This window comes from Delphinapterus leucas, chromosome 6 (genome assembly GCF_059928025.1).
Source record: "Delphinapterus leucas isolate spDelLeu-1000000601 "Yukka" chromosome 6, BTC_Dleu_Yukka2, whole genome shotgun sequence".
Lineage (NCBI taxonomy): Eukaryota > Metazoa > Chordata > Mammalia > Artiodactyla > Monodontidae > Delphinapterus > Delphinapterus leucas.
This window is the reverse complement of record NC_143134.1, coordinates 33134821-33158090: the sequence shown is the minus strand read 5'-3', so window position 1 is coordinate 33158090 and position 23270 is coordinate 33134821. Positions and strand designations below refer to the sequence as shown.

At 39.2% G+C, this 23270-nt stretch overlaps 1 long non-coding RNA gene across 1 annotated transcript; it reads right to left on the bottom strand.

The window, feature by feature from the left end:
* Positions 1-435: 435 nt before the first annotated feature.
* On the bottom strand, positions 436-23031 carry LOC149748889 (uncharacterized). The gene is made up of 3 exons (XR_016393518.1): positions 10806-23031; positions 9161-9348; positions 436-5327 (listed from the first exon to the last, which is right to left on the bottom strand). It is a non-coding gene; the product is annotated as an uncharacterized LOC149748889 (long non-coding RNA).
* Between the last annotated feature and the right edge of the window lie 239 nt (positions 23032-23270).

The window sequence follows — 23270 nt, the reverse complement described above, 5'->3', positions numbered from 1 at the left end:
CATTGGTGAGAACTGTGCTAAAAGATCATTTTTAGGAAAAAGTAAAGCTATGATTCTCATACAGATATAAAAAGGAATGCACATTAAAGATTTTACTTTACTTAGATGAGGAAATCAAGCAGATGTTGTAACTGAATGAAGGGAAAAGGAAGAAAAATTCATATGGAGTAAAGGAATGTTGAAATTAATTGCAAATGTGGACAAAACCAGTTTTCCACAGAAAAAAGGTACTCAATTAAAATCACTACTGCACAGAGAAGAGTTTATATATCTATTAGTTACCTGCAACTTACAAAGAGTTGCAAAATAGCTCAGAGACAAGAAACAGAGCTAGAATCTGATAACCAAGAAGGGAAATCTAAGAAGTCTGCATTAAAAAAAAGTATGTGTGTGTGTGTGTGTGTATATATATATATATATATATATATATATATAGAGAGAGAGAGAGAGAGAGAGAGAGAGAGAGGATGCATAGTTTTTCACTGAATACATTTTTTTCTACACATGACTGCTTAATAAACAACTACAACCTGAGGCTGATATAATAGAAATAACGGCTCAAATTCAAGGGAAACTACTGTTACCCTGTACTGCATATAAGTGAGAACACATCTAAAACAAAATATAAATTCCAGACATAATTTTTTTAAAACCAGAACTACCCATTTGTCCCCAGCCCCAAGACCTTTTCTCTCACCCTAAGTCTTTCCTACTTCAAGTGAGGACAGCGTTGTCCACCCAGCTACTCAAATCCCCAGCTAGGAAGTGTCCAATTCTTCCCTTTCAATCACCATCCGCCCCAACTCTAAGGCAAGACAATGCATCATCAAGTCCTTGTTTGAACATGATAATCTCTTTTGGTTTACTGGAAGCCTCTCACTAGTCCCCAGACTCTACTCTTGCCTCCCCACAATTCATTTTTCTTAAAACAGCCAGCGTATTCTTTTAAAAATGAGATCAGATCAAGTCTCTCCACACTCAAAACCAATAGATAGCACTAGGATTTAGAATAAAATCCAAATCCCTTTTATGGGGCATCCTAAGGCCCCAGAATATCTGTCCCTGCCTATGTCCCTAACTTCAATTCTTCTCATTTGCCCCCTTATTCAACTTAGTCCTTATTTATTGGAATCCTCTTGATCCTTTGATCACACCAGCCTGGCTCCCATCTTTGCACTAACATTTTCCTTTATTTGGCTCTCTCTTGTCCCAGATTTTTGAATGCCTGGCTCCTTTTTTGTCTTTCAAAGGCAATTTCCTCAGGGATAACTTCTTGCTCCATTCAATATAATATAATGCTCAAGAACACTGTTTTTTATTTTATTTTTTTCATGGCAACTTACTGCTGAATAAAATTTTAAATTATTTCATGAATATCACCTATGTCCCTGCCCTAATAAGCAAATTACCTAATTTCAAGGACTGTATCTTTTTTGTTCATGACTGTACATAAACACACAATAAGATTCTAATACTGTTGGCCATCAGTCAATATTAGCTGAGTGAATTATACTTGTTTTCTTTCTTCAGGGAAGTGGATAAAGTACATTTTTCTGAAGTATGATGAAAGTTCTAGAATTTGTGATAGATAAGTTCAGACTACTGAGGGAAGTCTGATTTAGAGAAAAGAGTAACTTAGAAGATCTGCAGGTATGTTAGCTTTAGGGCTAATGGGGAAGAGGAATTAGACTCATTTTCTTAGGTCTATCAGCATCTAATTCAAGAAAGAGTAGCAGGAGTTTATTTATTTATTTATTTTTTTGTGATACGCGGGCCTCTCACTGTTGTGGCCTCTCCTGTTGCAGAGCACAGGCTCCGGACGTGCAGGCTCAGCGGCCGTGGCTCACGGACCCAGCTGCGGTGGGATCTTCCCAGACCTGGGCACAAACCCATGTTCCCCGCATCAGCAGGCAGACTCTCAACCACTGAGCCACCAGGGAAGCCCAGGAGTTTATTTTTAAAGAAATCAGAATAAAGTCAATGCTGGGGAAATGCTGTAGGCTTTACAATGATAGCAAGAGAAGCTCCCCTACATAACAGTGAGAGCTGGAATCAATGTCTCTAGTTTAGCCTGAGTATACATCTGATAGAGAAACATCAGCTTTCTAATTTGTTATACGGAGATAACAGTCTTATATTCTTGTTTCTATTCTATTTAGTTGTATAGATCCAAGGAGATTATTTATGAGGATATACTTTGAAAAATGAAATACAGTACTAACATGAAGCACCACTGTCATTAAACCCATCACTTAACCTCTAAATCTCCATTTCCCTATTTAAACTATCTCAAAATGCCTCTCCCTCTGCTTTTTGAGTCAGAGGTAAATGGAAAAGATTTTATTTTGCTGCTGATGGTAGCAATACAGGTTGCATTAGAAATGAATGCGATGGAAGGACTCTGTTGATTTTGTTTAACCCTGCAATCGGATCCACAAATGCACAGGGCATTCACAGAGTGGAAATTTATGCCTCCAACTAACAGTAATAAGGTAAGTTTACTTTAAAAATGATATTTGGGGAGCGTTCAATTACTGTGAAGTTATGCCCCCAACCAAAACGTCATCCAGTTCCCTAGAATCATCCACATGTCTTCTGAAAAGGCTTCCTCATTTGCCTCATCCTTCTGGCTTGACTGATGGCTCCCACCCAGCCTAATCACTATCACAAAGCATATGTTGGTTTAGGCAATAATAGACCTTCATAGATCATTTACTGGATTCTCCCTTGACGTAAATTGTTATTTTTCTTTGTTTCTAGCAATAATAATACCGGGCATTGTGTAAAAACTAGCTACCATTGACTGAATGATTGCCAGGTTTTCAAGCACTGAGGTAAAAGCTCAACGTGCATTAACAATGATAATAACATTTGAGACAGACACTGTCACAAGTGCTTTGCAGTCATTATTAGTAACTCATTTCTTTCTCAAAAAACCCTGTGAAGCAGATACAATCTTCCTAAATTTACAAAACAGAAAAGTGAGGCACGATAATATTCCAGAACATGACAGCATTAACAGAACTGGTTACGTGGTTAAGTTGCACTGGAGCTGTGATGGAAGCTCTTAAATGTCTTGCCACAATGCTGGAAAGCAGTTATTGTCTTCAGTAGAAAGATACTGAGATCAATTCTCAAAATTCTGAAGTGACTGGCCCTATTTGCATAGTAAAGACTATGTGATAGGCCAAGGACTCTGTCAAAGTAACCAGATTAGGTCCAAGATGGAATCACTCATGCTAAGCCCCACATCAGCAAACCAAAATTTATCTAAGTTTCCCTACCTGGGCTCTCCAAGCAAAGGAAGGCCCAGGTCAACCAACCAATCATGCTTGCCTGCTTACCAAACCCTTATCCAGCTCCTTGTTCCATATAAGGAAAGGAACTCTCATTAACCCATTAGCAAATGACCAGTACATCGTCCTTGACCCTGCTCACTTTGGTCTATAAAAAGCTCTCACCTTGTACTGCTCTTCAGAGCTCCTTTCTACCTGTTAGATTAAACAGTACCCAAGTCATGAATCACTGAATAGAAGTCAACTAGATCAGTAAGTTATCTGTAGAAAATTTTATTTTAACAACTCTATGGCGATCCTTTCCAAATCCATGATCTCAGCTCTTCCACATGCCTCACGAGCTTTATATCGTGAGAGAACACTGTGACCTCAGTTTCCTCAGGAAAGTGACTCCTCTCTGCCTAATCATATCATAAGGGAAACCAGGGCTAGAATCAGTAAATGTTTCCCAACAAATAGAACTAAACAGTAAAGTGTTTTAATCCCAGCACATCATTCATTCTAATCACTATATTCTCAGGGGCAAGTACTCAGCAAGCTGTGTGGGAATGACATGCACTGTTTCCATTAAAGTCATAACAGAATCTGTGCACAACATTCCTTCTCACTCCTTCGAAAACAGCTCCCTTGCTCCTCTTCTAGTGAATATTAGCATCTACAATGTGTTCTGCTTTGCCTCTGCATTCCTGGTCTGAAACTCTTTTCTGGAAAAAAGGCTTACAAAGAGTTCCTGGAAGTAAGAATTATAGACCCCCAGGGTACCTAAGGAATAGGAAACTCACAAATTAATCCAATATGTAATTAGTTTTTTCCTTTTTCTCAGAGATAATAAAAATTAAGTGTTCTCACAAATATAGTGACTGAATATCCAAAACAATATTACTGAATCATATTGGCTTAAAATGTACATGATAGAAGACTCACTTGATTTTTGTCATCAATTAAAAGTTATTAAGTATTAAGGAAATTATATTTTATTTTTTTGGTCTGAACATGTTTTATGATTCCTACCTAATCACATCTCCTTCTAAAAAAATTATCTACCTTTTTTAGAGACAAGAGCTAACATGTCCATGTTTTATTTTATAATCATAGCTGATACCTTGTGAGTCATAGTTGTTCGGGTTGGACTAAGGAACTTGAACCCTTGGACTGGCAGAAGGCTGTGCTTTGTGGAGCCTAGTTCAAAAATAGGCTTCACCATTCATATCTTTCCCTGGGAATCTGGAAGGGTGTAATTGAGAGATTAGATAGTTAGAAACGGTAATAAAATAGTTTTTGAATAAAAAGGCAATAATTAATCTCAAACCCTTTACTTCTCGTATGGCAGAATTTTTCAACTTTGGCACTACTGATATTTGGGGCTAGAAAAAATTTTTTTAATTTTTACTTTATATTGGAGTATAGTTGATTAACAATGCTGTGTTAGCTTCAGGTGTACAGCAAAGTGACTCAGTTGTATGTACACATGTATCTACTCTTTATCGAATTTTTTTTCCCATATAAGTTATTACAGAGTATTGAGCAGAGTTCCTGGTGCTATACAGTAGCTCCTTGTTGGTTATCTATTTTAAATGTAGCAGTATTATTATTGTTATTTTTAACGCGGGTTGTTACCTGGTGCATTGAATGATGTTTGGCAGCATCCTTGAACTCTAATGACCAGAAGCCAGTAGAATCTCCTTCTTCAGTCCTGACAATCACAAATGTTTTCTGACATTGTCAAATGTCCCCTATCAAAATCACTTCCAGTTGAGAATCACTGCCCTATGGATCTTGAACCAGTAGATCAATATACATAGAAATCAAAAGGGAAAATTTAACAGCTGTCATTCTGGTAAAGCCAGAATACAGCTTGGAATTTAAAATCAAGACTTCTTTCAGGACTTTCCTGGTGGTCCAGCAGTTAAGACTATGCACTTCCACTGTGGGTTAAATCCCTGGTTGGGGAACTAAGATTCCCCATGCTGCGTGGTGTGGCCAAAAAAAAAAAAAAAAAAGAGGATTTCTTTCTTTCCCTCTGAAGTGAAACTAGTGAGAAACAGAAAGAACAAGAGAATGAGAATAAGAAGAAGTGGTAAATTCTTGGCAGCCCAGGTCCCAATTCCCTCAATCATATTAGTTACATATTCCCAAATGAAGGAGTTGCTCTGAGGAGAAAAGAGGAAAATGCTTTCCTTACCCCAACAGAGGCAAGGCTTCCTATGTTATACATGAGATTAAAATACAAGTTAGAGAAAAAATGTGTGCTGTAGAAAGGGGACAAAGATAATCTAGGAGAAGTAACCTACGCAAATAGGCAAGCTGGACAATGAAGATGTAGAAAACCAGCGTCAGCAGATAAGTTCCAGAGGTTGGAATGGGGAATACAGCAGATGGACACAGAGCACCAAAGACTCAGAGAGGGAGCAAAATATTTCTCTCTACGCCTAAGCTTCCAGGTCCAGTCAGAGTCCATATGTAATTATAACAATCATTTGTCCACTGCAATAATCTGACTGAATTCTTCCTCGTAACCAAATGAGCCAGATTCAAACACTGATACTGCTATCATTTGTATGAAAAGAAGAGTAACTAGTCAATAATGTCAATCCAAATCTGAACCCATGTCATTTTTTTAAAATTCAATTTTAATAGCTAAAAGGCAGGCTTGATTTTTTCGTGGATTTTTTTTTTTTTTTTTTTTTTGTAGTACTTGGGCCTCTCACTGCTGTGGCCTCTCCCGTTGCAGAGCACAGGCTCCGGAAGCGCAGGCTCAGCGGCCACAGCTCACGAGCCCAGCCGCTCCGCGGCATGTGGGATCCTCCCGGACCGGGGCACGAACCCGCGTCCCCTGCATCGGGAGGCAGACTCCCAACCACTGCGCCACCAGGGAAGCCCTTTCTCGTGGATTTTTAGAGCAGTTTTGAGAGAGAAAGAAAAAGAATAAATGGCATTTTGCATCTTTCCTGGCATCCCAAGACCTTAAACAGCTTAAGACTAGGAGATAACTTCCTTTCCTCTACTGATTTTTCCCTTTTAGTTAGGTGCCTTTATAATAAGTTCAGTTATCTTTCTCTATTATATTTTTGTGAAAACTGCTTTTCTCTGCCAGAGATTGTATCTACTTCCTACACCCTTAAGAGATTCTATTTTCTTCTACAATTTTCAGTTCCTCAGAGTGCCTTTTCTAAATTTTCTAAATGTAGCACTGTAATCAAGGTTTCTAACTGTAAAAAAACAAAAACACAACAACAACAAACAGGCCTCAAGTTTCATATTTTTAGAACAATGACCAGGTGTTACTATGAAAAACCAGTTTCAGTTTGTCACTGATAAGACAAACTAAACTAAGAGGACTTTTTTCTTTACCCTCCCAAATGCGTTAAATGTACTATCCTCACCTCTATGTTTTTTCTTCCTTGCATTGCTTAATTCACCTTTTATGATGGCAAGCATCAGGCAAGTCTTAAAAAAAAAAAAACTTCATCGTTTGCTATCATACGCCTTAAACAATGAGTCATCTAAAGAAGTGAACATTCTTGTTATTTCAAATCATTACTGAAAATTAGAAGCAAATGAAGCTAGAATATAAGTCTCAGAATTTTAAAAACTTGAGAAACATTAAAGAAAACGCAGTTCATCTCCCACTGTAGCTGGAACAAATAAACTCCAGAAAACTTTGCTCAAGGCCAAACAATAAGTAGGTCTGAGAGTTGAACCTAGATCATTTTACTCTAAATACTGTTCACCACTCTCTGGCCCTACCATTATAACACACTGTCTCTATGTCTTTCTCTACTGTGTCATATGTAGTCACCATGTAACTAAAAAGTATACTGAGGATTTAATTTTTCTATCAGGTAGGTTCACATTGAACCACCCTAGGCATTATGAGGGGAAAAATAGAAGCTAATATTTATTATCCACTCTGTGCCAGGCATTTGGCTAAGGAAACTGTATGCAAGTATCCCATTTAATCACCAAAATGTTTGCAATCTATGAAGTAGGCACCAAGGCAGTCTTACTCAGGGTTCAGCTGTAGAGCATAGAATCTTTCCTAGATACCTGAAGTAGAAAAGCTTATAATTAGAGAGAAGGGAAGCAACAGACCCTAGACTGAGGTTCTGGCCACACCAGGCTGCCACAACAGCTACTGCCTCTGCAATGGTGAGGAAGCAGATTCTCAAATCAGGAAACACCGCTGAAGCTGGTGACTCCAGCAACTGAGAACCTCTGCCACCATCTGCACCAGAAAATTCCAAATCCATGTCCCCGTGAGAATGTGTGACTTGCAGAGCTAAAATCACATCCAGAACCATAGCTGTAAAGGAGCTGGGGAACATCCTGAAGAGACTGGAAAGGGAAGAAGTATAGGAAGGCACACAAGAAAGCAGTGGGAGTGGATACTGCAAAAGTCAATATAAACAAATTTATAGAAAACTCCAAATGCCTTCTGAACAATTTCTGATCCTCAGGATCAAAATCCCAAAAAGTATAATAACATCACTTTTATAATAAAATAATGAAAATTAATTTGAAGACAATATTAGATTGAAAGTCACTGTAGGAGAGAAAGGGTTTCCTAAAAGAAAATTGTAATCTGGAAAAAAAAAAAGAAGAAAGTGTTTCTTTTCTGAGTTAATGTCATGTTAATATAAGTCTAACTTCTAGAAGTAACTTGTAATTACAATCATTTATTTTATTTATTATTTTCTGCTTTTACTAAAATGAATTTAGTACATAGTTAGGTTTTGGATAGCTGCCATCCACACTAAAATGAACAGTAATGAAACTTGCTATTAGTGCTTTTAAGAGCATGCTAATGTTACTCATTAAACACTGGATGGATTGTTTCTCAGCCCATGTTCCATGGTGGCTGCATTTGATTATGTATATGTTGGCCGAAATGCTGGCAAATGACATGGACTGTCCTCCCAGAACACGCATGGAAATGAAATGTGTGCATCCTGAGGCAAGCTGGGTGAGAAAAGTTCGGCACTTAATGAAATCAACAAAGAGCCTGTTTGTCAAGGGTGACTTGAAGTGTGTGTAAATGATCCTTGCCTCCATAAGCACGATGAGGTGATTTTACCATCAGTGATTTTAGGTGATTAAACACCTCTGGTCTGCTGCTCCCATTAAGGGAGATTATTCTTACTTCATCCTTGCAACAAAGCTAAGGTTTATGCTTTATTAGGGAGTCTGTGGTGACTAGATGTGTCATTATCTGTCCTACCATCCACCACTGGGTTTAGAATTTTTACTTCAAAATGACCACCATTCACTCTTTCAGATTCCTTCTAGTTTACTATTTAATGTGTGCTTGCTCTGCACTATTCTCGATGGAGCTCATGCTGTTTATGTTTCCAGAGCTTTTTAAGACTCATCCTTGAATAAAGATTAGGAAAAAGTCATTTGCGTTTCCTCCAAAGAACAGCTATTAGATGGGTAATGGATCCTGGAGCTCAGATTATTAAATATTCAACTGTCCTTCTGGATCATCAGGAGGTGCATATCCCAGTTTGACAGGGACAAAGTTAGCCTATAAAAGGACCCAATTTCTCTGGTTAAGGGCTGTGAATCTCATTTTATAGGGTATGCAAGAATGATCAATGATTTTATTTTCATTTAATCAAATTATATTCAGCCTCAAAAGCCTAATGGGCTGCTAGGAAATTCTGATCTCTGCCATTGCTGGGTGTATCACCTTCAGGGTTCACCCATAATTTAGGACATTCTAGAGAAAGAGCTTCATCTTGCAGTCTTCTGTGGCCACAGCAGAAATCCTCATTATGCAAGTCTATAATCTAAAAGCTATTTGATTTTACGCCATGTATGTACCTGGGGATGTACGCTGAGACTAGGAGCCTCTAGAATCTCACCTTCAAACTGCTTCCCATTCCTTCCAAAATCCTGTCACCATCAATGTGCATCCTCCAAAATTCCAATCCTAAACATAGGCACTTAGTATCATCTTTCCAGGATGCTCAGCCTTTAAAGATCAAAACCCAGGAGAGGAATATATCTTCCAGGAAATTTCTGCAAGTTAGCACTGAAATACAAGCCTGCCCTGAGACAAAAGAGCATAAAAGGTGCTAAGATACTTTTGTGAAATGTGGCTGGGGAGGATTCAGATGAGGAGAAAAAAATTAAGAAGAATTATTTCCATAAATTATTCTGAATACTTACTGTGTGCCAGGCACTGTTTTAAGTGCTATATTTGAATGGTGCTTTACTAAGCTCTCAAGACAAGTCCCAAGTGAGGATTAAATGAAGCATCACTAATACATGCCAAACAACTATTTTAAGCACATTCGAAATATCATTACCTCATATAATCACATAGCAACTCTATCAGGTGGGAACTACTGTTATCACCAAATGAAGAACTAAGGCATAGAAAGATAAGTAAGGTGCTGAAAAGGGGTCACTGGACCTGTATGGAAGAATGTTTTTTAAACGGGACATTGGCCTTAAGCACTTAGAAATCTAAGATAAGCATTTTAAAGTTATTCCAAACAGGGCTACATGAATGGCCAGAGTGGACAGCTTCTCTGTGCCAAAAGATACATAATCATAGATCAAAAAACAATTACCACTTTCAGTGTGTAAGATATTTTAACAGCTATTTTGTTCTAACAGTTACTAAAGTGAATATAGAACTGACTTCTATCAGTGGTTTCACTTTTCATACTTAATTACACAGTTACCCTTATAAAGCACTAAAGAAAATACGGGGGAGTCAAGATGGCAGACTAGGAGGGCATGGAATTCGCATCTTGGCACATCTAGGGCACCTACCAGGCACCGGTAGGGGACCACGGACGTCTAAGGGGACAGGAGGAACCCCCAGCAACCAAGTACGACATGGGGCGTGGGGAGAGTGAGTGGGGAGGAGAAGTGGAGGTGGGACTGGACTGGCACCCCTGAGGGGCAGCTGGGGGAGAGGAAGAGATTCCACACCTGGAGGGGGAAATTGGGGGACCACTGGGAGGGCAGAGGATCAAAAGGGAGGGTGGCTAGGTTTCCCCTACCCTCTTGGGCCCCAGAAGCCTGATGAAATCCCGGACCTGATCCTCTGCCCACCTAAACCCCTCCAGCTGCGTGGGTCCTGAGGGAGTGGGAGGGAGGAAAGGGGGAGCAAAAGTAAAGGCCAGACCTCTGGGACCTGCACCCCTGAGGGACAAATGGGTGGGGGTAGGAGTTCCTACACTCAGTGGGACCAGCCCACAGTTAGGGGTCCAGCGGCGACTGTGGAGACCCTGGGGGAGACCATGGGGGAGGGCGTGGAGGAACAGAAAGGAACACGGCCAGCGCTTTCCCTGCCCACTTAGGCACCGGGGAGCCTGTTGGGCTCCCAGGCCTAATCCTCTGCCCTGGGAGCCTCCCTCCTACCAGGTAGAGCCCAAGCCCTGCCCCTACACCCCCACCCAGGGCCCCACCTCTACACTCGGAGACCCCTTCTGAGACCCCCTCCAAACACCCTGGGCCTAAACCCCGCACACACACCCTCACCCATGGCCCTACCTCCAAACTCCCGAAATCCACACTCCAGAGAACCCCTTTGGATGTGCTGCCTCTCCCATTCCGTGTAGGTCCTAGGCAGAGGCCCCACCACACACTTGAATGTTGCCCAGCCTAGGCCCCACGCCCAAGGCCTTTTCTGGCTGTGTGGGTCCTGAGTCTAGGCCCCGCCCCACACTCAAACGTCGCCACCCTGGCTAGGCCCTGCCCAACCCTAAACCCTGCCCCTGCCTAAGTTCCACCCCCCCACCTAAACTCCACCCCCAAGAGCCAAGGCCTTTTTTTTTTTTTCCTTTTCTCTTCTTTTAGGTCGGGGTGCTGTTTTACCTTCTTCTTGTTAATTCATTAATATAATTATTTTTCTAATAAACCTTTTATTTTTCTAATTTTATTTTATTCTCTATACTTTGTTATTGTTCTGCTCCTTTTGGGTTGTTCCCCCCCACCACTTTTTTTTCTTGTTTCTGGTGTGGTTTTGTTTTCCCTTGTTGCAGTTGCAGTTGTTTCAATTATATTTTTATTTTTCCTAATACATTTTTTATTATTCTAATTTTATATTTATTCTTTGTTATTGTACTGCTCCTTTTATTCTTTTTTATTCTTTTTTTTTTAATGATGCTATGCAGCTTGCGGGTTCTTGGTTCCCAGGCCAGAGGTCAGGCCTGAGCTCCTGTGGTGGGAGCACCAAGTCCAAGCTGCTGGACTAACAAAGAACCTCAGATGCCAGGAAATATTAATTGAGGTGAGGCCTCCTGGAGGTCCTCATCTCGGCACCAAGGTCTGGCTCTACCTAACTTCCTGCAAACTCCATTGAAGGACGCCTCAGGCCAAACAACCAGTAAGACAGGAATACAGCCCCTCCCATCAAAAAAAAATGAAACAACAAAAAAATATGTTACAGATGAAGGAGCAAGGTAAAATCCTACAAGACCAAATAAATGAAGACAAAATATGCAACCTACCTGAAAAGGAATTCAGAGTAAGGACAGTAAAGATGATCCAAAATCTCAGAAACAGAATGGAGAAAAACACAAACATTTAACAAGTATCTAAAGGAACTGAAGAGCAAACAAACAGTGATGAACAATGTAATAACTGATATTAAAAATACTATAGAAGGAATCAATAGCAGAATAACTGAGGCAGAAGAATGGATGAATGAGCTGGAAGATAAAATGGTGAAAACAACTGCCAGGGAGCAGAATAAAGAAAAAAAAAATGAAAAGAACTGAGAACAGTCTCAGAGACTTCTGGGACAACATTAAACACACCAACATTCGAATTATAGTGGTCCCAGAAGAAAAAGAGAAAAAGAAAGGGTCTGAGAAAATATTTGAAGAGATTACAGTCAAAAACTTCCCTAACAAGGGAAAGGAAATAGTCAATCAAGTCCAGGAAGTGCAGAGAGTTCCATACAGGAAAAACCCAAAGAGAAACACACCAAGACACATATTAATCAAACTATCAAAAATTAAATACAAAGAAAAATATTAAAAGCAGTAATGGAAAAGCAACAAATATCACACAAGGGAATCCCCATAAGGTTAACAGCTGATCTTTCAGCAGAAACTCTGCAAGCCAGAAGCAAATGGCAGGACATATTTAAAGTGATGAAAGGGAAAAACCTACAACCAACATGACTCTACCCAGCAAGGATCTCATTCAGATATGACAGAGAAATTAAAACCTTTACAGACATGCAAAAGCTAAGAGAATTTAGCACCATCAAACCAGCTTTACAACAAATGATAAAGGAACTTCTCTAGGCAGGAAACACAAGAGAAGGAAAAGACCTACAATAATAAACCCAAAACAATTAAGAAAATGGTAAGAGGAACATACATATCAATAATTACCATAAATGTAAATGGATTAAATGCTCCAACAAAAAGACACAGACTGGCTGAATGGTTACAAAAACAAGACCCATATTTATGCTGTCTACAAGAGACCCACTTCAGACCTAGGGACACATACTGACTGAAAGTGAGGGAATGGAAAAAGATATTCCATGCAAATGGAAATCAAAAGAAAGCTGGAGTAGCAATTCTCATATCAGACAAAAGAGACTTTAAAACAAAGACAAGAGACAAAGAAGGACACTACATAATGATCAAGGGATCAACCCAAGTAAAATATATAACAATTGTAAATATTTATGCACCCAACAAAGGAGCACCTCAATACATAAAGCAAATACTAACAGCCATAAAAGGGGAAATCGACAGTAACACAATCATAGGAGGGGACTTTAACACTCCACTTTCACCAATGGACAGATCATCCAAAATGAAAATAAATAACGAAACACAAGCTTTAAATGATACATTAAACAAGATGGACTTAATTGATATTTATAGGACATTCCATTCAAAAACAAGAGAATAAACATTCTTCTCAAGTGCTCATGGAACATTCTCTAGGATAGATCATATCTTGGGTCACAAATCGAGCCTTGGTAAATTTAAGAACATTCAAATTGTATCAAGTATCTTTTCCAACTACAACGCTATGAGACTAAATATCAATTGCAGGAAAAAATGTGCAAAAAATACAGACACATGGACGCTAAACAATACACTACTAAATAACCAAGATATCACTGAAGAAATCAAAGAGGAAATAAAAAAATACCTTGAAACAAATGACAATGAAAACATGATGACACAAAAACCTATGGGATGCAGCAAAATCAGTTCTAAGAGCGAAGTTTCTATCAATACAATCCTACCTTAAAAAACAAGAAACATCTCAAATAAACAACCTACATGTAAATGAATGAAATTAGAACACTCCCTAAAACCATACACAAAAATAAACTCAAAATGGATTAAAGACCTAAGTGTAAGGCCAGACACCATCAAACTCTTAGAGGAAAACATAGGCAGAACACTCTATGACATAAATCACAGCAAGATCCCTTTTGACCCACCTCCTAGAGAAATGGAAATAAAAACAAAAATAAACCAATGGGGCCTAATGAAACTTCAAAGCTTTTGCACAGCAAAGGAAAACATAAACAAGACAAAAAGACAACCCTCAGAATGGGAGAAAATATTTGCAAATGAAGCAACTGACAAAGGATTAATCTCCAAATCATACAAACAACTCATGCAGCTCAATATCAAAAAAACAAGCAACCCAATCCAAAAATAGGCAGAAGACCTAAATAGACATTTCTCCAAAGAAGATATACAGATTGACAACAAACACATGAAAGGATGCTCAACATCACTAATCATTAGAGAAATGCAAATCACTAATCATTAGAGAAATGCAAATCAAAACCACAAGGAGGTATCACATCACACTGGTCAGAATGGCCATCATCAAAAAATCTACAAACAATAAATGCTTCTAAACATGCAGCGAGAAGGGCGTGGTGTCAGGCACTAATTTATATAGGAATTATATAGGAATTATATAGGAATTCGCAAGGAAATTAAGTGCACAGTGCAGTGCCTCATATGCTTGTTTCTTTTTTTTTAAACATCTTTATTGGAGTATAATTGCTTTACAATGGTATGTTAGTTTCAGCTTCACAACAAAATGAATCAGTTATATATATAAATATATATATAACAATTATTATTTATTTATTTTCATAGGAGATGTGCCTGTGATGAATTGTCTTTTACCTCCACACTATTTATCACATGGACATATTGTGAAGTTTGTGTGAGAGAAAGCAAGTATTAGAATTTGTTTTGAAACTAAGTACAGAAAATCAGAACTTGACTGATTGTTTCTTGATCACGGTTTGTTTTCATTTTTTTCTTGCTCTCTCATCAGTTACTCCAGCCAGTGCCATGTCATTTTCAGTTTCAGTAAGCATTTGATTGTTTTAAGTACAGTTAGTCTTCACTTCCAGGGTCGGTTCGTTCTCATTTCTTTGAGGCCAGTTCTCAGAATTGTGAATTGTGGCAGCTTATGTCATGCCTACAGTCTGGTCATCATGTACTTAACTTCTTCACCTAGTGGGGTTTCACACAGCTCACAGGATATGGCTCAGAATATTATCTATAGCCATTGAGGAGGAACTAAAGGTCCTTAACTTTGCTTACTGATAAATTATTATTGTTTTGTCCTGTTTGACTGCTTTTATTGTTTGCTTCTGCATTTTCTCACTTCTCTGATTAAACTTAATTTTGGGCTAAAGTTTTTCCACAGACAAAAAGCAGGCAGAGGACATGGTTAGGGGAAAGGATCATGGGGTCCTGCTCTGTCTCATTAGGAGTCTCATTTAGGTGCATAGTTAATGTCTGCATCACTTGGCCTCTGCTAGAAGAGGAGTGAGGTGCACAGGACGCCCACGGCCTGCTCAAAAAGCCTACAAACATTGGAAAGGGATGGCGGTATCTGCCACACTGTCAATCTGTTCTACTCGGTGTGCTACTGCTGTTATAGCACATGCTGAGCTGTCAGTAAAAATCAGTCAAAGCAAAAAAAAAAAAAATCAGTCAAAGCATTCTGTGTAGCGTAGGGAGGTGTGGGAAAAGGGGTCATTCCAGTTGCATAAAGATGATGCATCTGGTTGGCAAGAGGGCCCATATTCATGTTTAATCATGTATGGAGCCTCTGTCCTCCTTCCTGGTCCCCATTACTCATCTGTTCAGGTCTCCCTGCCTCCCTGACCGCCTCCCCCATCTTCCCAGCTGCTCATCTCTGTACTTGATTCAGAGTATCTATGAGAGTCGGCCCTGAGCTGCAGGGCCTGATCTCTGCAGAAATGGATTGGTCTGTCGTGAGCCGCACAGAACAAAACGAAAATCAGGAAACGAGTGAAAGCATCTGTGAGCTAAAGTGGAATAATTATACCTCGGTACCCTGTTTATAAAGATATATAGCAGACTTCCTGCCATATTATCACCCAGTAAGTGTACTTTTTTTTTTTTTTCCTTTTAGTGAAGAGAGAATGCTTTTATGTCAATCTACTCATGCTTAAGACTCACAGTGCCTATTGTCTATAACTGTGAGATACAACTCGGGAAGGATATAGATGGAGTATTTGGCTTCAATAAAGTGGGTGGAGCAGGAAATGGGCCCTACACCTGGCCCTGTTTACAACGAGTGACTTGTTAAAATGAGCATCTATACCAGGAAAAATTAATCAGCATATGTAACCATAAGGAAGGTGGAAAGTGCTGATCACGTACATTGCTTGGGTGCTGTCAGAGAGATTCCGGGGCTGATGGAGGCTATACAAGCCCTAGCATCAGATGGGAACAACTCTCTCCCCCACAAGCTAGCCCGCTTTCCGCCTTCCTAAAGGCAGGCCCTTACAAATGTGGTGTCTGGGGTGGTCCTCTAATTTTCCCTAATCTGTGTGTGGCTGTGGAATGAGATAGAGCTAACGTGCAAACAAAGGGTAGTGAAAATGACATGAGCTCTGGAGTGAGACAGAACTGCATCCAAGTCCCATCCCTATCATTGATTTAGTTACGTAAATTGAACAAGTTCCTTAAATTCTCTGAACTGCAGTTGCCTTGTCTGTGAGGTAGAAATCAGGTCAGTCTTTACTGGGTTATTGTATGCATTATAAATAATATATATAAAAGGCCTAGCACGGCACTGACATAAAACAGACACTCAAAGTGGTAACTATTACTATAACTCAGGAAAACTACTCTGCCCAACGTAGGCAGTTCTAAAGTGAAACTATATAATAAAATCTTATTCAGAAGAACTTATAAGTAGGCAGTGGATTGGGTAGCTGTATCCTATGGCTAGGTCTCAGTGCATCAATTCATATCCAAGGAGATTCTCAACATGTAGTAGATGCAACGTATTTCCAATTAATATCATCATAAGAACTAAACCTCTGTATTTCTTTGGTTTCTAAGAAATTTTCAACCTTAATAATATGTTAGAGTACTTCTGGGTTTAGCTCTTACTAAATTATAAATGCTATCATTTTATACCTAAGATGCATGGTTCACTCAGTGCAGGTGGGGGAAAACTGAATGTTTTAGACTGGCTGACTCTGGCTTGCTGAAGTTCTGGTACACGGACTAAGTGGTGAAGTCAGTAAAGCTGATGAGGTTTCATTTCTAAATGTACTAGGACTAGGTCAAGATGCTAGTTTCTAGCTGCATATATCCTTTCTGATGATGATCTCTTTTTTTTTTTTTTTTTTTTTTTTGCTTGAGTGTAAAGATATTCTTTTCTCTGTATTTTTGAGAAAATATTAGCTTGGCTGTCCCAAGCTAACATATGACGTTATGTTAGCTAAAAACTATGACGTTATGAAAGAGTGACTTCAGTGACTCAGTGCTTCCCACTTGGTAATTTCTCTCACCCTCAGGAGTAGCCTCAAATGCTAGCTCCCATCAATTACTGGATGCCCCATATTTTCCCAGTATCATTATAATCACTCCTATCAATTCAGCACCTGTAATGAGCCAGGCTGCTTATCCATTTACAACCTTCACTGCTTTATATATATTAGCTCAGTTTGCTACCTCTTGTCCCCCTCAAGCCAATATCAAATGTTTATTAATTAGGTAAAAATGGTATTAACCACTTACATCAGGAAGGGCAAAAGGGTATCATCTTGAGTGCCCATTTTGAATGAGTGGTAATGGTTGGCAGAAGCACTGAATTAAGAAAAAAATTTAAGCTCTGTCCAGCCTTAGGGGGGAAGAATGCCGTGATTGATTAGCAATGTCTGCCTTGGTTAAAAGAAAAAAGAATAGAAATAGGTTGAGTGACTTGCGGGACGGAGAGGATGGGGATTCTCGGGCTCAATTTCCTTGCTGTTTATAAGCTTCTTAGAGACACAGGTAATGTTTCAACTTTCCATCATGTTGCCACAGTGTTCATTTCCAAATCATTTATTTCTTCACTCCTCCATTTATTCCTGCTGAGTTCTCCTGGACTCAGAAACTTCACACACTCTATTCCCTTATGTTGAGCCTCACATACTTCCAAGTGGCTTCCAAGTGGCTTCCAAGTGGCCTCCAAGGGTGGCCTTGTCCTGTTTATCCCGAGAAATTCCCCCAAGTTAATATGTGTCGCAACGTCTTTCTCTTTTATACTATAGAACTTGTATGAATTTGTAATTATTTGTTAGAATGTTTTCTTGTTAATTTACTGTTTCCCTCACTGAACTCCAAATTCCATGAGCCCAAGAACTGCATCTCTCTTTTTGGCAAGCCACCTTATTTATACCCAGCACACACATCTGGGAAAGAGTAGACATTTAATAAATATTTGTTGAAACGGCAAATCCACTAAATTTTGGAGATTCGAACTTAATGGATCCTGGCTTCACAGAACTCATATTGTAGTGAAGCAGAAAGTTGATTAAGTAAATGATTATGATGCAATGTGATAAAAGAAACATAGACATAAGGAAATATCACTGCCTGCCTGGATCAGGGGGCAGGTGTTGGGGACGCATTCTAAAAGTGATGTCAAGATTGAAGAGTAAGGAGTAAAAATGGACCTTTTAAGAAAAATCAAGCGCTGCAACTTGTGTGATTTGAATTTGATATGTTCCACCATTAAAGTTTTTTTTTAAATCAAGCAGCGTATATTAACATGCATCTGTAGTATTGCCCTAAAAGCATTTTAAAAGAAATATGGATGTCTTACCTACAGAGGCACACAATTAGGCTTTTCCCTCAAGGTATTCTTAGTGTTAACCCTTTATATTGCTTTTTACTTGATGTACCCACTAATTGTTCTGATCCAGTGGCCTTGATGAAATTTTTGGTCATTTGCAAAAGTGTCAGTGGGGATTATGTGAGCACGAGTCTTTCAGAATTTTAAGTAGAAAATGGCTCAAGCATCTCCTACAGTTAGGGTACATGTGGTTACAGCAGAATAATTTAGAGAAGTGAAATTGGGTTTGTCTCTTTAGGTTTAAATATATGACTTGGGGATAATAAAGGAAAATCATTACTAGCACAACAAGGGATATTTAAAATAAAAGATGGTTTTAGGTACACCACTAACTTTCTTACAGCATCAATGATAAATTGTTAGGTATTATATTGATGGTAGCAGGCGGTAACATGTCCCTTTGTAGTTGAAGCTTTTTTTAAAGCTTATTTTTATTTTTTTTTAACATCTTTATTGGAGTATAATTGCTTTACAATGGTGTGTTAGTTTCTGCTTTATAACAAAGTGAATCAGCTATACATATACCTATATCCCCATATCTCCTCCCTCTTGGGTCTTCCTCCCTCCCACCCTCCCTATCCCACCCCTCTAAGTGGTCACAAAGCACCGAGCTGATCTCCCTGTGCTATGCAGCTGCTTCCCACTAGCTATCTATTTTACATTTGGTAGTGTGTATATGTCCATGCCACTCTCTCACTACGTCCCAGCTTACCCTTCCCCCTCCCCGTGTCCTCAAGTCCATTCTCTACATCTGCGTCTTTATTCCTGTCCTGCCCCTAGGTTCTTCAGAGCCTTTTTTTTTTTTTAGATTCCATATATATTTGTTAGCATACAGTATTTGTTTTTCTCTTTCTGACTTACTTCACTCTGTATGACAGACTCTAGGTCCATCCACCTCACTACAAATAACGCAATTTCATTTCTTTTTATGGCTGAGTAATATTCCATTGCATATATGTGCCACATCTTTATCCATTCATCCGTCGATGGACACTTAGGTTGCTAGTTGAAGCTTTTTTTTACAAATAAGCTGGAGGGGTTTTTTTTTTGCCCGATTATATATTTATTCTTTTATAAGGCAGAGAGGAAGAAAGGGAGGGATAGACTAAGAAAGTATGGAGCAAAACATTTCCTTAAATCACATTTAAAATAAGGTAGAGTGTAGTAAAATACAGGAAGGTAGACTGAAAGGCAACAGTAAAATTTTTTTAAAGAACTTTTATAATTATATTACATCACTTGACAGAGCTGTAGTGCTTTGTGTAGGCCTTTAAAACTTCCCCCAAACATGTTCATTCACCTTGATTCAATCATGTGCACAGAAGAAGTTCCTTGTTGGGTTGGTAAAGCAGAATCATATCCAGGCTCTAGCTAGATCCAAACACTGTTGCAGTTCTGTACAAACCTGTGTGGTATGTACAGATAGAAACAATAATATGTAAACCTGTTCACCTTTGGTACATTGATCATTTCCTAAACTTATTTCACCTGTACCCACCACCCCTCCCCCCCCCCCACACACAAAGCACTAATACCCCTGTAAGATATATTAAATGTGTTGATTTGGATAACTAGAATTTGATCGACAGAATTCCTCCAGCAAGAGGGAGTTTTAGGTAGAATGGAAGAGAAACTCATGGAAACGCTTGAATGGTCCTTTCCTTGATTCCACAAAATGAGTAAGACTGATCGAGTCCCTTTAACATGCAGCATCCATATTGCATTTGTTCTTACATTTTATGCTGTAATTAAATACAGAGTAAAAGTTATTGAGTGAATATTAAGTTTATTGGGTAGCTGAGTTGATAATTGTATTTTATTTTTGTGCATTGGAAATCTATGTACATTTATATTGTAGGAATATGGCAATGCTCCAAGAAAAATGAGAAATTCACTGGTAATTTCCCACCCAAAGAGAGCCATTGTTAACGTTTTAATATTATATACTCTGTGTGTCAGTTTGTTTTTCAGTCAAAAATGGCATCTTATTGCTTGAATTTGCATTTCACTGATTATGTGATTAAAAACTCCTTTTTAGGGCTTCCCTGGTGGCGCAGTGGTTGAGAGTCTGCCTGCCGATGCAGGGGACGCGGATTCGTGCCCCGGTCCGGGAAGATCCCACATGCCGTGGAGCGGCTGGGCCCGTGAGCCATGGCCGCTGAGCCTGCGCGTCCGGAGCGTGTGCTCCACAACGGGAGAGGCCACAACAGTGAGAGGCCCGCGTACCGCAAAAAAAAAAACAAAAAAAAAACTCCATTTTAATTTAATTTTTCTTGAGGTAACATTGGTTACCGCCTCTCAGCTCGAAATTCACTCTTTTGTTACTTGCTCTGTGAAAAGTGCTATGGGTCCTTTAAATAGTTTTTCCTTGTCCAGCTCGTGTGATGTTAGGATTTCCTAATTGATGGCACCTGAGGAAGGTGTTGCTTCGTGACGCCCCGGTGCTTGCTGGGAAGGCTCTTGGTGGCGTCTTCAGCACCCACTCACTCCTGCAGCTCCGAGGGCATCCTCAGCCCTGCTCCTGGGGCTCACAACTTCTCTGGTAGTCGGCTTCAGCAGTGCGCAGAGAGAGCAGTGGACGACAGCTTCCGTCAGCATCTTCTATCAAGCAGTTTTGGAGTAGCGCCTCAGATGAGAAATCTCCCCGTGCATAGTTTTACTGGAACCCTAGAATGTGGATTTCCAGCAACTTACAGAGGGCATATTTCCAGAAAGTTCCACCATGAGACACCACAGCAGCTTCTTTACCATCCAGTGAGCCACAGTCATGCTCTTTTCAATCGGGTCTGGACCTCAGTCCTGTGGGCAGGGAGGAGGAGGTCTTCTTTTCAACTGGAGGGTTAGCGGCTCTCCTTATTTCTGCTAACTGTGTGTTTTGGCGTTCTCTTTACTTGTCGCTGGCCATTCCTTCCTTACTCTAATCCTCTTGCATAATTAATAGTTTTTTCATTACACTTTCCATGCTCAAATTACTGTTTGTTTTTCTTCTGGTTGGACCCAGCATAATAACTAAATAATCTAATATTAGTGTGTTATTGTTTTATTTTAAAACCCATTTTTCACATTTTTTTGTTTCTACATCATTATTTTAATGGTTTCATAGTAGTCCATGTAGTAGTAAATACTTCATGCCTATTGTTATACAGTTTATAATATATGTTTTCATTTTCACAATTGTAGACAATGCTTTAGTGAACATCTCGGTACACATCCTTTGCTCCTATCCATAATGATTTTCATTAATTCTCAGTCATTTGGACATTTTAGTCAGAGGCAAATGATGAACACACCACGTAAAGTGCTTTATATATTTCCAGGGGAATACTGAACATATTATTTAGTGCCATAGCAAAACATCAGAAAAAAGTGAGGAAATCATGATTTTTATTGTCTTCTGCCAAACTCTCATAGCAAGAATCTGAAAAATCTCTGGTGAAACACAACTGAAACTAGATTTGAGATTGAGCCATTAAATCCCAGTTATCACCAATCACTTCCGGCTGCTTCTGATTAAACACTTTCTTTGTGTTTACGATTGGGGAATCCACCTCATGAAAAGAATGGCAAATGGGAAAGAAGTAAATGCAAGGGAACTCCCATAAGGTTAACAGCTGATTTCTCAGCAGAAACTCTACAAGCCAGAAGGGAGTGGCGTGATATATTTAAAGTGATGAAAGGGAAGAAACTACAGCCAAGATTACTCTACTCGGCAAGGATCTCATTCAGATTCGATGGAGAAATCAAAAGCTTTACAGACAAGCAAAAGCTAAGAGATTCAGCGCCACCAAACCAGCTCTACAACAAATGCCAAAGGAATTTCTCTAAGTGGGAAACACAAGAGAAGAAAAGGACCTACAAAAACATACACATAACAAGTGACTATCTTAGTTAATGTAAATAGAAATGCATTTCCAGCTTATTTATGGTTGTTCATTTCTATACCATATAGTGGTCTGTTTCTCAGGACATCAGTATAAAAGGCAAATTGATAGGTGAGAAGGATAAGTGGTATAATAAAAAAGTTAAAAGCATGGGCTACATGACATGGACAAGTTACTCAGCCTTTCTAATCTTCCATATGCACATCTATAAAACAGGGAATAAAATGTATTACAAAGAGATATGCTTCTCCTCCCACCATGCTTTGGCCTTCACATGTTTGGGAGGTATAGGAGATCCAGTGCCTTTCCCCTCCATCCTATTCTTGGAAGAGGAACTGTTAATGTTATTGGTCAGTAACCAGAACATCTATGGAGCAATGGGTAGAATTATTACATTTGAAAGTGACAAACGTGTCACATGGTTCTGTCCCAGTAGCTCAGCTTATGATTCACAGAATAAGGCATGTTAGCTTAAGCTTGTCCCATGACCTAGTCATCTGTGATTTGGGGGCAAGAGAAAGAGAGAAGGCAAGCCTCAGTTAGAATTCCAAAATGAAGTAACAGCGGCTAGCTCACTAGTAATAAATAATACTTTGGTCTTTTCTGATTATCGTTTCTTGTGTATGGATCCCTTGGCAGGAAACTTAATCACCCACTTCAGAGGTCTGTTATGAAATCCGATATGGTATAAAAAGTGCACAGTGCAGTGCCTCATATGCTTGTTTCTTTTTTTTTTAAACATCTTTATTGGAGTATAATTGCTTTACAATGGTATGTTAGTTTCAGCTTCACAACAAAATGAATCAGTTATATATATAACAATTAGGAATATGGTAATAGGAACATAAATATCGATAATTACCTTAAAAGTGAATGGATTAAATGCTTTAACAAAAATACACAGGCTTACTGAATGGATACCAAAACAAGACCCATATATATGCTGTCTACAAGAGATCCA